Source organism: Ictidomys tridecemlineatus, chromosome 10 (genome assembly GCF_052094955.1).
Source record: "Ictidomys tridecemlineatus isolate mIctTri1 chromosome 10, mIctTri1.hap1, whole genome shotgun sequence".
Lineage (NCBI taxonomy): Eukaryota > Metazoa > Chordata > Mammalia > Rodentia > Sciuridae > Ictidomys > Ictidomys tridecemlineatus.
In genome coordinates, this window is record NC_135486.1 from 104,759,591 (window position 1) to 104,775,160 (window position 15,570).

The following is a 15,570-nucleotide window of genomic DNA, read 5'->3' on the forward strand; positions in this document are numbered from 1 at the left end:
TCGGCGACCTTGGGGGAGAGCTAGTCCCTGAGGGCGTTGGGCCTCGGGGGACCTGACTACATTCTCACCCCACCTCCCCACCCTCAGGATGTGCCCAGCCCTCCCCACCCCACGAAACGCGCGCCCCTGAAGGCTGTGCATTGACACTCACGGACGCGCGCGCCCACACGGGGGCTGACTTCGGGTCAACTTCCACGCGGTTCCCGGTGTGTGTGTGTGTGTGTGTGCACAGCCGTGTCCGCAAGCGCGTGCACGTCCCCGCCTCACGTATCCACCTCCCATTGACACGAAGGGTCCCAACCCCTAGACATTCGGGGGCTTGGGCTCCACTGGGAAGCCTCGGAGCGGCTGGTGGCCTGGGGCGGGGTTAGGGGGGCCGCAGAGCGGGCGGGGAGGAGGGGGCTCGGGGGCCTCGCGGCTTCTCACGCCCTCCCCACGGCTCGCTGTAACTTCCCCTCCGTGTCCCCCTCCGGACAACCCCCTCCGTCCACCGACGTGAGGACAGCGACACCCGCCGCCCGCCCTCCGGCCGCCCCCCGGCCCCCGCCCTCTCCTCCAGCCCTCCCCGCGCGGACTCCTACATTAAACCTTCCTCACGCTCAGAAAGAATGTGCTACAACCTCGGCGCTGCCTTGGCCGCCGCCACCGCGCCCGAGCCGGAGCGGGAGCCGGAGCCGCCCGGCCCATCGGCGTTGCTGGCGCCGCTGCTGCCCCGCCTGCCCGGCCGGCCCTGGGCTCCAAGCGCGCGGTCCCCGCCGCCGCCCCGCGCTCGCCCCGCGCTTGACGCAGTGAGCGCCGCAGCCCCGGCTCCCGCCGGCTCCTCTCGGCTCCCCGTCGCAGGCCGAGCCCAGCCCGGCGGGCTCCGGGAGGGGCGGGCAGGACGGGAGGGGGAGGAAGTCTGTCTGGAGCCAGCGAACCCCGAGGAGGAAGAGGAGGAGGAAGCAGGGGAAGCCGCCGCCACCCCGCTCAGCGGACCTGGGCGCGCGCGCTGTGCTCGCCGGTGACCGTGCCTCAAGCCCCCAGCCCACACCCTGGTTCAGGTAGGAAGGGGCATGTCGGGAGGAGGCTGCCCCGGGCTGGGGGAGAGGGCCCACTCTGCGGTAGCTGCGGGGTCGTCAGGTCCCTGCCCCTGGGGGGCGGGGAAGATGCCCTCTCGGTGGCAGCGGAGGCGGCGCGGGGTCCCCAGCGGCTCTCGCTGCCCTGGCTGCCCCAGCCCCCTTGCCCTGCCCAGGGAGTCCGAGCGGGGGCTGAGTCCCCCCGCCCGTAGGGCTTTGGATGCAGCGCCTTGAGTCCGTGGCTCGCGGGCGCCCCCCACCCACCCTCCGGGTTCGAAGGCAGGCGCACCTGAAGTTCTCGGTCGCCGAGCTCCGGGCTTACAAACTTCCCTCCCCGACGAGATGGCTCGAAGAGCCAGGGCTTGGGACCCCTCGGGCTAGGAGGTGCGGCAGGGACCCCGAAACTTTGCTGAGAGCTCTGAGAGCGGAAAGGTGGGCGGAGTAGGGAGATGGGGAAGAGTGTGTGTTCTTGCTTTTGTGTGCACAGGGATAGCTGCGGCTCCCCAAGTTGGCCCAGAGACTGTCTCCCCGAAATCTGAAATGGTCTCATAATCGGAGGTGGGGAGGGAGTGGGTTTGGGAGTCCAGCCTTCATGCTGCGGGCTAGGAGCGAGCAGCGGCTGGCCCCGCGCTGCTGAAGCTCTGAGAAGGGTATTGCAGGACCGGCACCCCCACCCCAGCCCGGTTGCCGGGTTCTGCCGGCGGTCGCCCAGCTAGCAGGAAAGACCAGGCTCGCGGCTATTAATAGGCGCCAGTGCCTCGGTCCCAGGAAGTCGGCGCGGTGGACTTGGCTGCTGGTTGGGGTGAGACCTCAGCCAGAGTGACCCCTCTCCATGTTCCTCACGCTGTCCTTCCTGCTCCCTCACCCTCTGTTCTCCTCCCACTCTCTCCTCTCGTATCTCGGGGTATCGCCCCCTAACTTTTTCTCTTCCCAAACTGTACGTTTTGGACTGTGGCCACCCGTCAGGGGCCCGGGCGGACTTGCGCGATCCAAGCACCGTTCCAACTGAGTCCTCCGCTGGATAAGTGTGAGGCCCTGAGGCCAACCTGCCAGGGAAAAGCGGGGATCCCCAGTAACCAGTCTCGGGTCCTCCCACCAAACACATTCACCTGCCCTGAGGGTCACAGCCAACCCCTCTAAAGGGCCTGGGGGGTCTACGGGGGCAGCCGAAGGGGCTAAGGAGAGTAGAGGGGACCTGAGAAGCTGCTGAAAGGATAGCTACAGTTACATGTGTAGGAAGGCGGCAAGTCTTAATGTCGCCCGGACCAGCGTAGCCTTCGCGCAGCCCAAGGGCCCAAGAAGGTTCCGATGCTTCCACCCCCACCCCACCCAAAACTCAGGTCAGAACTCTAGTGGGTTCTAGGACTTGGGGGACAAGTAGTAAGGGATACTTTTTTCGGTCTCGGGGTCTGCAGAGCCAAGTACCCAAACAGCTCGGGGATCTTTGTCCCCAGGGCTGGTAACCGGCCCCGCCCCCCTCCCAGTTAACTCGCGGACCCTGACGCCCTCCAGCGCTCGCGTGCGGGCTCCGGCAGTCTCAGCTTGGTAAGCTAAGTGTCGCATCCTTTCCGCTGCTCTGAGTCTAGGGGAAGAGCAGGGGGCGTGGAGCGAGGTGTTGGGCCCCCGACAGATGTCCTCTGGCGCCTCGGTAACAGAATTAATGACTTATACTCAGGCCTCCCATTCGCCCATCCGCGCGGCTACGGGGGAGGGGTGGCATGGCGGGACTCCCGGGACTCGGTCGCAGTCTCTGTCTGGGGTGGGAACACAGGATCCGACCCCTGTGGGTAAGCCCCACCTCCAATCCCGCACCGCCCCCCACCCCAAGCTGGGCACTCCGCTTCGGCGGCGGGGGGGGGGGGGTCCGGACCCTCCCTCCGGGACCCCTACTCGCCCCTGCAGCTGACCTCTAGTGCCGCGCCCCGCATCTCTCACCCTGAGTGGCCACGTATTTGCCTGGGGGTCCAGCAGTACGGGTCAAGAGCACCCTGGAACCTCTGCCTCCCTTGTACTCGGTGAAAACCGGCTCACAGTGCCTGTGCCTGATGCGTATAAGGGAGGTCGTGGTGTAGCACCGGTCAGGCGCCCAACACAGTCCCTGGCACATAGGAGACACCCATCAAAACCCTATGGGCTCCTTCCAGACCCCCAACTGTGCTTTGCCAGCACAGGCCTGGGGAAGCCTTGCCAGAACTGGGGAGCAGGGTATTTCTCTCAGAGGTTTGCCTTTGGCCGGTTGATGGTGAGGCCCGGCCTCTGGTGGATCTTATTCATTTGCTTCACAGGGCTGGCCAGTCCCAAGAACCTTGCAAGAGTGACCATGGAGACTTTGGAGGATGTTCACCTTTTCCCCAGGTGGAACTGCAACTGGGGAGGCCTCTTAGACTTGGCAGGGAGAAAAGGATGCCCCCTTGCTTCCCACCCCAGTATCCATGGGCGCAGGTCTGGCACATCACAGGCTTCGAGTGTCTGTTTGGTAGATAAGCAAGGGCCTGCCCTTGGCCTGGGGCCTGGCTGTGACTGGAGTCCAGATTCTGGGTAGCTGAAGGAGAAAGACTACAGCTGAGATGCCCCCCAAAGGCCCTGCTGCCCTTGTCTCTGCTCCACCAACCCTGGGTGTATTTCCATGACAGACCCTGGGACTCACATATAACTGTGGGGGCACAATGGTTTTTGTCCAAGCCCCCCCCCCCATTAGAGCCCCACCCACCTGGCAGAAGGAGGCCACAAAGCCCTAAATGCCTAAATTCCATCCAGTGCTCTAAAGTCCTGGCAGGGGGAAGTCAGGTCAAAGCCCACTTCCCCATTGAGGCTCTTGGAAAACCCTACATACTCAGGTCGGGTCGCGGCCTGCCGCCCCCAGACACCCCCAGGGCCAGGAGAGTCCATATAGCACTGGCTGGTGCTGTGGGCGTTCATTCACATTCCTTCTCCGGTCCCCACACACGATAGGATTTATCTTGATTTGCTGCCTTTGAATTGAGTCAACTCTTTTGTATGCTCGGTGAATTGCCCAGCTGCTGGCGAGGAGCGAGAGCGTGCCGGGGGTACTGAGGCCGGGAATCAGAAGCGGGCGGGGGACGGGAAACGGGGAGGGGGCCCCCCAGCGAGGACCACGGAGGGGATCAGAGCGGCTGAGGCGTGGGTGGGGCGAACCGGACTTGTCCAGAGCACCGTCTAGGCATGCCGGCAGGGTGAGAAGTCCGAAGGGCTCCGTCTTGAGGGTCCCTGCTATCCTTGGGGCTCTGCCTCGGATGCCCTGGGTGGCTTGGCATAACCCTCTGGAACGCCCCTGCCTCAGTTTCCCTTCCTGTAACACGCGGACTGGGGGGCTTCGGCTCACGCAGTTTGTGTCAGACCGAGCTGAAGGAGTACTCGAGAGCCCTCCCCCCAAGTCATCCCAGAGGTTGGGGTGAGTGAGGGAAGGAGGGGGCCAGGGCTGGGAGGGGGAGATAGCCCTCTCTGTTCCCTGGGTTCTCGGCCCCGAGGTTCCAGCCCTCTGAGATTTGAGCCCGACCCAGGGGAGCACCAGGGTCCTGAGAATGCCTTGGCTTTGCTTTAAGTGGGGGGGGGGGTGTCATGCGAGGCTCGTTCAGGCAACAACTGCCGGCTCCCCCCCTTTAGATGTGGGTGGGAGGGACCTCGAGGATGCCCACCCCCTGTGCTTCCTAACACCCCCCAGCTCGTCCGTGCAGCGCGAGCCCTGGCTCCGGCGGAGAGAAGGAGCGCGGTGGCGAGCCGAGCGCGAGAGCAGAGGGGTTGGGGAGACGGGGGAGGGAGAGGAGGGTGCGCGGCGCGGAGCCGGACTCGAGCCGCGGAAAGGGGGTGGAGGAGCGCGGGCGAGCGAGGGCGGGCGGCGGGGGGGAGGGCGGCGAGAGCGAATTCCCCCCCGGCCGCGCGGCGAGGGGCGGGGCGCGCGCAGATCGATGGGCGAAGCTGGGGAGGAATTTCAATCCCGGGAGCGAAGTTAGAGCCTGAAGGACGGCGGCGGCGGTGGTAGCGGCGGCGGGCGCAGCACCGGAACGGCGGCGGGGCCAGGCAGGTAAGCGTGGAGCCCGCGTCGGAGCGCGATCGGGCGCCGAGCCGGGGGCGTGGGACCCCGGCCACCAGGGCAACGCGCAGGCCCCGTTACCTCGAGTCTCTGGGCAACCTCGCGTGTTCTGCGTGCGCCCCGGGCTCTGGGTGCGCCCCGGGCCCCGTGCGCGATCTCAGCGCAGCGGGCAAAGTTGGAAGAACTTGGTGGTGGATCCGGCGCTGGCCCTGCCAGGCAGAGCCGACAGGGTCGGGGTCCAGCTGTCGTCTCGGAGTCACTACCGCAGCCAGCACAATCTCTCCTCTCGGAGCTGCCTCTTCCTCAGCACTTCTACCCCTCGTCATCCTCCTTCCTCCTTCACCGCCTCACCTGAGCCTGCTCTCCAGAGCGGTTGCCACTTGCCCTCGACCCTCGGCAGCCCCTGCCCTACCCGGGAACAGTGGTGCTGCCCCTGAGTCCCTGACCCCCATTCTACCCAACGTTACTATCCCTGCCCCCGCAGCCCTGGGTCAAAACCTGGAGAGCCTCCTCACTTAGCAGCCTGGACTGGCCATGTTCCGGAAGGGCCACTTTCAGTGGTGTGCACCAGTGGGCTGAAACCCTGGCATGAAGTGGGGGACTTTGCTCCCAACTTGGTGGATACCCACCTGGGACCGTCCTGATGGTCTTCTGTAGGATGGGGTGTGTATGTGGGGTGCTGCTGAACCTACTTCCTCCAGCCTGACTCCAGGGTCTCCTCTCCATCCCGCATGGTGCTCAGGAGGGTGCCCTGGGGCTCTGTCTCCCCTCCAACACACAGGTGGACAGCCACAGCCTCTGAGGACAAAATCAGGTCCTTCCAGGCGTCTTCTGTTTGACCTTGGGTTAGATGACATAGAGCCTCAGTTTCCACATCTCTAAGATGGGAATATAATCAATATAATGATAATGCCTTTTGTGAAATGAAGACTTAGCCAGCACACAGGAATCGGGGAAACCTTTCCTCCATGCTGGGAGCCTCACCCAGATAGAGACCTCCCAGCAAATGCTCAGGTGAAGGCACCTGTCTTCCCATGTGTCCAGACAGAACCAGTTGGCTGTGTCTGCCTTTTGACCCCAACACTTAGAGGGGGCTGTGCAGAAAGTTTCCAGGAGATCCCAGGACCCTTGGGATCAGGAGCTCCAGATGGATGCAGAGATAGAAGCACAAAGTGTGAACTTCCCCACCCTGTATCTTGTGGAAACTGTCTCCTAGCCTCCACCCAGCACGGAGAGGAAATAGATTGAATGGGGTTTATGTCTCTTTAAAATCACAAATAACCTCATTTTTTTTTTCTGCTTAGCCGGTCCCCTGGCCTCCTCTTCCTTCCTGCTGTCATCTTTTGATTGACAAGCATTGAGGAGATGGACTCCTAAGTCCCTCTCCAGGTTTGTCCTTCGTTACCAACTCCAGATGGCCCAGAGTTTTAGAGGCGGACCTCCCCTTTGAGGGGGCTTGGAGCCTGGCCAGGACCTCAGCACCTTGGTCCCTCATGGTGGCCGGGGAGGTCTGAACCCCTGTTAGGCAGAGGGCCTCAGGGTCTCCAAATCAGAAAGGCTGGTGACGTGTGTCCACTCCTCCAGCCCCTTCAGGCTTCCACACATCCCCAGCCCTGGTGGCAGGGCCACTTGCAAATCCCCAGGATGATGATACAGCAGGCCCGGCACAGACAGGTCGTGACTCTGAGAAAGGCTGGTGCCTTCACCAGAGCCGCACTCCCTGGCCTGACAGACCTGGATTGGGGGCAGGTCTGCCGGTGCTCACCTGGGGCCAGAGTGGCGCGGAGGGAGGACGAAGCCCTTTCCCTTCTGCCCCCATAGGACTCTCTCTAGAAAACAGCAATTTATAAAGTGCCTTGAAGTGGGGTCCCCACACTTGGGCTGGGGAGAGGCTGACCCCCGTTTCCTCCCCAAGAAACAGGAGAACCTAGGATTGGAACTCAGAGTAGCCCCTCTTTTGGACCTTGGCCTTGGAATCACTGGGCCTAAATCCTTGGATCCTGAGTCTTTGAACCCTAGTCCAAGAGAGAAAAATTAGTAGGACCTAAATTACGACAGAGACTTGGATCAGTGGTCGAGTACCGGAGCTTCTGCCTGTGTCTGTGTCTGTCCCCAATGTCCATGCACCTGCGCACACACGAACCTGAGATTTCAATAGAATTTTCCAAACACTCAAGAAATCTTTCCCCCATCTCCCTGGGTCATACCCCTTAGCCTGTAGTCCTTTCCCCAGTCCAAGGGATACATACAGTCCCCATTAGTAGGGGACCTTATCTGTGAGTGTCTCCAGACTCGGATACCGGAGCATCAGGAGAAATTTACGAGCAGAGATGCATGGACCCAGGGTGTTCATATTTCTCCTCAAAAACAAACAGGCAGACCCTGTAGGTGCCAGGGTGGGTGGCGTATAAATATGTACAGAGGGAGGGCGGCAGGATGAGAAACGCTAGCAAGTGACAGGCAGGAGATGGATCTCCAGGGCCAGGTGACGGGGCCATAAATTTCCGGCCGTGAACCTGGAGCGGATGGTGGAGTTGCCGCGGACATTGGATCCATTCGTCATCTCCCCCACCTTGCCCTTCCCCTTTTTGTTTTCCGTCATGGATTCAGTTTCTTCCAATAGAGCCTCAGATGTCAGTTGGCCTTGAGTGGCTCTTTGTTGGGTGGCCGTTGGGGGAGTTACTGCAGGGATTTTGGTGTCATCTGTCCAAGATACACAGAGAGAGAACTGAGGCCCTGGTAGGGCCCGGTATGGTCCAGGGTTGCGCAGTGAGCGGGGTCAGAGAGGTGGGGCAGGGAGGTGTCCGCAGCATCCTGTTGTGCTGGTTCAGGTCAGGAGTTTGAGCAAAGTAGGGGTCACCTTGGCTGCTGGGGCACCTATTTCCCCCATGTAGTCCCTGCTAACCAGTGGCACCAGAGGGGAGCAAGAAGTGGTGGCGGCTACAGCCGTGTGATACTTCTCTGCAGTCCTCACCCAACCCCGGCTACTTTCCTGAGACTCTCCCTGTTGGTCTCCTAGAAGGGGCGGGCAGGGCAGGACCTGGGGAGACCCGGGGCGGGTCAGTGTTGAGGAGTCCCCACAAGACCAGGTGCGGCAGGGAGCTCAGCAGGGAGCTCAGCAGGGCCCGAAGGGCCTTCTTGGGTAGGATACAGAACGGCTGTGGCTCATCCCCCTGCTCTCTCTGTGCCCTGGGGGGTGAGCAGGAGTGGGTGGGGAAATTGAGTCATAGGGTGACCCAGTGTCTGAGCACTGAGCTGCTCCACAGCAACCCTTCTTCTGCCCACTTGGCCATGACTCCTGGGGCTCTTCTGTCCTGGGGGACCCGAGTCTCAATGACTCAGCCTCCCTTCCTGCCCTAACGGTGAGCCTTCTCTCCTCAGGACTCATGGCCCAGTTCTTCTTCAGGGGTCCCACTGTCCTGTGAACCATCCCCATGTTCCTCTGCCCCAAGCCCCTGGCCCTTGCAGAGGAGGAGTCTGGCTGCCCTTAAGGTGCAGGCAGGAATCACGGAGGACGCTCTGTCAGCAGCTGGAGGGTGCTGGCCAGCCGAGGACTGGACCGCGAACATCTGCCACCCTGGGGGCTTCTGCTGCAGGCAGCTCCCTCGGCCAGCTCTGGAATGGTCTCTGGCAGCTGCAGGGAGAGAGCCTGGTGGGAGGACTTTGGGGGCCAACGCAGGGACACGGCCTTGCTTCTCTCTCTCTGCAATGCCTCAGCTCCCCCAAATGAGGCCGGGTTTGAGAGGGCTGGGTTTGGTGAGCCACAGCCTGGCAGGAAACACCTCTCAACCCTGCCCATCGGCTACTGGCCACTGAGCTGGCAGAGCCTCTGATGCAATCCCTCCATCTGACAGATGGAGAAACTGAGGCCCAGTAGGACAGTGAACTAGTGTCAGGGCAGAGTGTCACCCAGGCCCAGCCCTATGCCTGACCACCTCTGCCCCTATGCCTGACCCCCTCCCCCCAACTCAGGGAAGGTCAGCATCTTTTCAGACCCCTGCCTTAATGGTGGGGGCTGACTCTCGGCGTGGAGGGGAGGGTAAGCAGCCCACAGTCCACTGTGACTCTACTCTGCAAAACCCCCAGCCCTCCGAAGCTCTCTGCCATATGTCCCCTCCCACGGTTCTTCTGTGAGGGGTGGTGGGATCCAAAGCATTTACAGGGCACAGAGGGAGCTGAGAGCTTCTCATGCGTGCAAGGAGGGGGTGACAGGAGGCTCCAGGGTCTGCCCCATGCACTGTGCACACCTGGCCAGCACCGCCCCCACCTCTGGAAATGGTTGGATCCAGCCGGAATCCTGCCTCGGATGGGAACCCCGGAGATGACTGACAGCCAGGAGGCTCCCTCATGTTTACCGACAGATCCGAGTTTTATTTTCAGCAGGATCAAACTCAGGCACCTCTTAGTCATTAACTTCTTCTAGTTTAATAAACACAGAGGCACAGGCAGCCACATGCCCACCCCACGCAGGCAAGAGGACGGCTCCTGGCTGGCCTTGGGGCTGGGAGTCCTCTATGGAAAAAGGGGCCGTGGCCAACTGCCAGGGCTCTCTGGACCCTGCCTGAGCACACGGTGGGCACTGTAGAGGCCTTGGGGAGTGCATGGGGAGCAAACCTCTGGACACTGTCAGCAACAGCTGCGTGGCTTCATCGTCCCTGTTGCTGGGGAAAGGCCTGAGCCAGTGCCCCGGATATGCCCCCAGCACAGACGCTCTGCCAGGCGCCTACAAAGGCCTTCCTGGAAGCCTGAGGGACTGGGGCCTTCAGGATGTGTTTCCTGATCCTGGACCATAGGCCAGAGCCTATGCTGGGGCCCCTGCGTTGGGCCCCATCTGGGAAGTCAGAGAGCTGACCAAGGGGCACCCAGTTGAGATGCCCAGGAAGCTCCCTGTGTGCGTCAGGAAAAGTGGTGATCCCTGACCACCTTGTGAGAGGTTGCCTGCCCCCTGCGGGATGGGGACATTATGCAGCATCAGGGCACTCTGGCCCCCTGTCCAGTGTCCCCAGGAACCTCTAACTTCTTGGTTTGCTGTGGTTCCAGGAGAGAGGTCACCCTCACCCCCTGTTTATCGGTTCTCCCTGAGTGGGACTACGTGCCAGGGCCTTTGCTGTCCCCTTGACCGGCCTTCCTCAGGTGTGATAGCCCCTGCAGAAGCCTCTGGGGGGTGGGTAAACCCAGCAGCAGGTCAGGGGTAGTCCAGTGGCTGCTCATGTGACCCGGGAGCAGGCCCCCTGCCTTCCATGTGTTAAATGGGTCTAAGGCAGTAGCCAAGCCCAGGGTGCCAGGGCTGGGAGCAGAGCCCAGAGGGGGTGCTCTGGTCCCAAAGACTGCCCTGGGCAGGGAGACTCAGATTGTGGAGCCTCTGATGCAATGTGGCCTGGGTGGTCCCTTCCCCTCCCTGAGCCTTGGCCTCCCCTCTTTAGGGTGGGGGCTGGGGGTGGAGCTCAGGGATAGAGCGCTTCCCTCGCAGGCACCGGGCCTTGGGTTCAGTCCCCAGCACTGGAAAGAAATTGTCCACACATGTTCTGGGAAAAAACAAAGCTGCTCTGCTGCTTGCAGAATTCCCCGCACTTTGGATTCTGCCCCAGGGGACCCTCACTCAGAGCCTCGGTGACGCTGGAGTCCTGTGGTGGCGGAGGAGGAGCTGGGGGACAGGAGGAGACCTCTGTTTTCCTGAGAAAGAGAAGGCAAGGAAAGAGGTTGCCGGGATGAGAAACAGCAGGTGCAGAGCCAGGCACTTAGCGTGGTGCTGGGCACTTTGGAGGAAGGGCAAGGCCAATGTGGCCGAGCGCAGGGCTGGGAGTCGATGGAGAAGTCACGGGTCCAGGCTGCCAGGGTGTCGGAGTTCCTAGGAAGAGTCTGTCTTCTTCTGGGTGCCTGGGGAAGCTTTGGGGTTTGCAGCCGCCGAGAGACCAGTGGACGTGTCTGTTTAAACGGCCCCTCTGGCTGTAGGTGAAGAAAGAATTTTAAGGCTACGAGTCTCCATGGGGAGGCTGCTGGTGTCTGGGAGGGTAGCCTCAACTGGGGCGATGAGGCTGGTGATGGGGGGACTCAGCGCATGAAACTTGTGTTTTGACATTGCTGAAAACGTTGGAGCTGTGTTCCTGTGGAGAAAAATATTCTGTAAAGCAAAACCCATTTTCCCATTTATATCCATTAGGAGTTGAGGGACGCAGCCCTAGAGAGTATGATTGCATAAAGCAAATCCTGCTTCCCCTTTGACATCCGCTAAGATTTCAGAGATTTATTTTTGGGGGAGACAAACCCCTTGGGATCCCTGGGGGATGCTAGTGAGGGCAGAGCTCAGGGCCCATTTCCCCAGGTACCTTCGGATCTTAGCTGCAAGTGGGTGCAGATGAGTGTCCGTGTGAGCACAGGACATGCACACGCATGTGCCTGTGTTCACAGACGTGTGCATGTGCACACCCTCTCTGGGCCCTGGCCCCTTCCGCCCTCAGAGACTGGAGCAGGTGGCAGATGCGGGCTCTGAATCTGCTGATGAACGTGAGACCTCTCAGTCTGAGGGCTTGGGTTCTATAAAATGAACTTGGCTGCTTTTTCTTTCTTTTTTTTTTTGCAAATTCATTCGAGTGGATGGGGGTTTAAGAGGAAGGTGCACATGGAGATGCCTGGGCTCCTAATGGACCCTCACCTGTTGGGTCTGGGAGCCACCCGGCTCCCCTAGCCTGGGGAGACTTGGGGATAGACTTTGGGTTCCCAGGCATTTGCCATCATCTGGTTTATTTTGGTCCCCACCTTATGGTGTCCTCACAGAGCAAGAACAGGCTGGATCTGAAGGATGTGCTTAGCCAGAGACAGTCTTTTAGAAAAAAACAACTTACCAGAAATCCAGGGCAGCCACTGGCCTAATCCACATGAGTCAGGGATCAAATGGGAGGGCCCTGAAACAGGCAGCCCCGGCGCTGCGCAGCTGCCCCCAAACAGGAAAAGGTGCACCCTTACAGAGAAGGTGGTCGCGTCACCCACACCCTGACAGGTACCCCCAAAGGGAGGCCCATGCCTGCATGTCTGCTGGCACAGATGCTCGCACGAGCACAGTGTCACAGGATCCTGGACCTCAGCCCACTGCCCAGATGGGACCTCAGCTCTATGCCACCCCACCATCCAGCCACCTGCTGCCACAGACCCTCACTCCCGCCCAGCCTGGGCACTCGGCAGGCCAGTGCCTCTGTGAATCTTCACACAGCCGAGACACGTGCTGTGTGCCCATTTCACAGATGGGGAGACAGCGGGCAAGTGACTTGGTCCAGGCCCATATCCACAGGGGCCAGAACGCAGCTCTGCCAGTCTCTGAACCCCACTCCCATTTTACGGAAGAAAGTGCTGAGACTCAAGGGGAAGGGAAGCCCAGACAGCTGATACTGGTGGTCTGGGTGGAGGGTGACTGGCCAGTGGGGTCCAGGCTGCCTGGACAGGCCAGCCTCCACCCCCCACACGCTCCCTCTCCATTCCAACCCAGGGTTCTACATGCCCACAGTGCAGGCTGCCCCCCACCTCCAGGCCCAGGAGTTGTTGAAAGTGCAGCCCCCCACCCCCACCCGCCCAGGCTTCCTGACCCCTTGTCTTCTCTGCCCCTCCAAGGTCCAGTGCACCAGGTGCATCCTGCCCTGCCTGAGTGGCACCCTCGCCCCTGCATGGGCACCAGGATGACCCCTGTCTTTTCATGCCTGTCCACCAGAACGAGTGAGGGAGTCAGTGTCACAGCCCTAGTGACACAGGACATTAGAGCAAGGAGAGCCAGCGTGGAGGGGACCTTCATGGGCACATGGACACACCAGTGAGCCTCCCAAATGCCAGGACGCCTGTGTGGGAGGTGCCACCCCGGTTCCCACTGCCCATTTCCAAGATGGAGGGGAGGGGAGGGGAGGGGCAGAGACCGAGGGCAGCACAGAACCAGCAGCACCTGAAGCAAATGAGCTTTCGCTGACACGGCAGGCGTGTAAGAGAGTGACGGCACTGTCACAGCTGTCACTCACATGACGGTCTATCCACAGGGCAACGTGCACCTTTCAGTGCACACGGAATACAGAGGACTATTAAGAACTGTTTTATGACAGCAGAGGGGACAATTTAGGCAGAGTGGACAAATTCCTAGAAAGACAAAAATCATCAAAACCGATTCAATAAGAGACACAACATCTGAGTAAAAAAAAAAAAAAAGAAAGAAAAAGACCAATTAATTTACAACTTCTCACAAAGAAAAGCTCAGGCCCAGATGGCTTGAGTAGTAAATTCTGTCAAGCATGTCAAAAAATATATGTATCAATCCTTCAGAAACTTTGAGAAAAAGAAAGGGAAACATTGCACATATTCTGTGACATCAGTGTTTTCCCTGATGCCAAAGACAAAAGTGTCACAGGAACAAACACAGGACCTGTCTCAGGAACAAAGATGCAAAGATTCTTAACAAAAGTAGCAAACCAAAGCCAGCAACACAGAGATAGACCCCATGGTGGATTTCTCCCAGGAATGCAAGGTTGGTTTGTCTCCTGAGCATCAACCCTGTGACATACACACTAAGACAGAAGGACAAAAGTCTCATCAGCACCAGATGGATGCAGAACAGCGTTTGACAAAATCCAACACCCACTGTGGAAACTCGGAAGCCAGCATCAGGAGGCAGCCCCTTCCTCAATGTGATAAAGGGGGACCCCACAGCAGACGTCTTCATTCCCGGCTCCCGGCCAGGAAGTCAGGACACAGGACTCACTTGTCAAAGAAGAGGGTGTTCCTTCCCTCACTCATGTGGTGGACACCTTCTGGGCCTAGGTCTGGGACTCCAGATACTGTGCTTTTAATCAAATTGTCTTGCTGTTCCCACCGGGCATCCTAGGCCCATCCTGAACTGGTCTGTGGCCCAGAGTGGTACTGGGACACCTTAGTTATAGGTGCATCCAAAGAAGATCATAAAAGGGACAGAATTCCAAGTTGGATTTTAGGAGTCCCCCTGCTTTGAGTGCAAAGCAACAGGTGACTGGATGGCTTCCGGGGCTTGTGAGGTGATCTGGGGGCCGTCCTCTGTTGGAACTAGACCCTGGGGGGCTTTGAGAGAAGCCTGCTCAGCTTACAGGCACGGCCGTGGCAGGATGCTTGCTCATTCACACTGTGCACCTCCCCTTTCTCTGAGCACTTTTCCCCAAGAGATGATCCATGCACCGCAGGTCTTGAGTGCACGTCCATTGTTTTAAGTGTGGGATTCAGTAATATTCATTCATTTATGGTGTTGCACAACCAGGGCTACAAACCAGTGTTAGAGCAATTCCATCAGCTCAGCGGGGGTCCCTCCTGCCTATTTGCAGCCAGTTCCCCATCCCAACACTCACCCGCATCCCGTCTCTACAGAGTTACCTTTTGGACGGTTCACGTCAACATAATAACAAAATGAGCGCAGTGCTCCCTGTCGTTCATTCATGTGGTGGTGTGTGTCAGCAGCCTGTTTATTTTATCACTGACCCATATCCCATCATATCATCGTACCGCAGACCATGGATGGACATCTCCATTGTGAACCCAGCTGTGAAGTTAGTGCACCAGCCTCTGGGTACACAGGTCTTCATCTCTCCTGGGTAGATTCCTTGGGGTGGAATTGCTGCACACTATCTGATAAGTTTATATTTAAATTCTTAACCCACTGCCAAATCGGCGGGCTTCCAAATTGGCTGGACCATTTTGCATGCTCATCGGCAAATGTAAAAGGGCTGCTTGCTCAGAGCACTTGCTGTTTTAGGTCTTTTTTTTTTTTTTTTTAAGAGAATCAAAGCAGGTGTGCAGAAGTATCTCATGGTGGTTTCCATTTGCATTTTCCAAGTGACCAATGAGGTCAAGCATCTTTTCCTGCGTTCGTCAGGCACCCATGTTTCTTCTTCGATAAAATGTCCATTCAAATCTTTTGTCCATTTTTAATGGGTTGATCTTATTTTCAAAACTATGGTGAGAGGTCTATATATTTTTATGGATGTAAGTTCTTTACCAGAATTGTGATTTCCAGAGCCATGTGTGGCGGCACATGCCTGTAATCCTAGCTGCTTGGGAGGCTGAGGCAGGAAGATCTCCAGTTCAAAGCCAGCCTTAGCAACTTAGCAAGGCCCTAAGCAACTTAACAAGACCCTGTCTCCAAATAAAATATAAAAAAGGGCTGGGGGTGTGTCTCAGTGGTTAAGTGCCCTGCTTTTAATCCTTGGCACAAGAAAAAAAAAAAAGATTTCTAAGCCTGTTGTTCCCAACTGTAGCTTGTCTTTCCTTTTCTTAATGGTTATCTCTCTAGACTGCACCTTTGACTCAAAGTCCAATTTACCAATATTATTTTCTTTTATGAATCATGGTTTTAGTTTCTTTGCCTAATTCAAGGTCACAAAGATTTCCCTCTGTCTTCTTCCAGGAGTGTTATAGTTTTAACTCTTAGGCACAGATTTACTGACTGATTTCAGTTAATGTCTGTGTATG

The 15,570-nt window shown here is 58.6% G+C and overlaps 1 protein-coding gene across 4 annotated transcripts in view; it reads left to right on the plus strand.

Annotated features, from left to right (window-relative positions):
* The first annotated feature begins 621 nt into the window (after positions 1–621).
* Positions 622–15,570, plus strand: part of Elfn1 (extracellular leucine rich repeat and fibronectin type III domain containing 1) — a 61,900-nt gene continuing 46,951 nt past the window's right edge. For 2 of the 4 annotated variants that reach the window (XM_005339838.4, XM_040277324.2), the window contains exon 1: positions 622–1,040. The gene's annotated coding sequence lies outside the window, so the exon portion shown is untranslated. Of the gene's footprint in view, positions 1,041–1,262; positions 1,440–4,954; positions 5,098–15,570 lie in introns of those variants that run through there. The other 2 variants (XM_078023578.1, XM_078023577.1) reach the window with 2 other exon arrangements.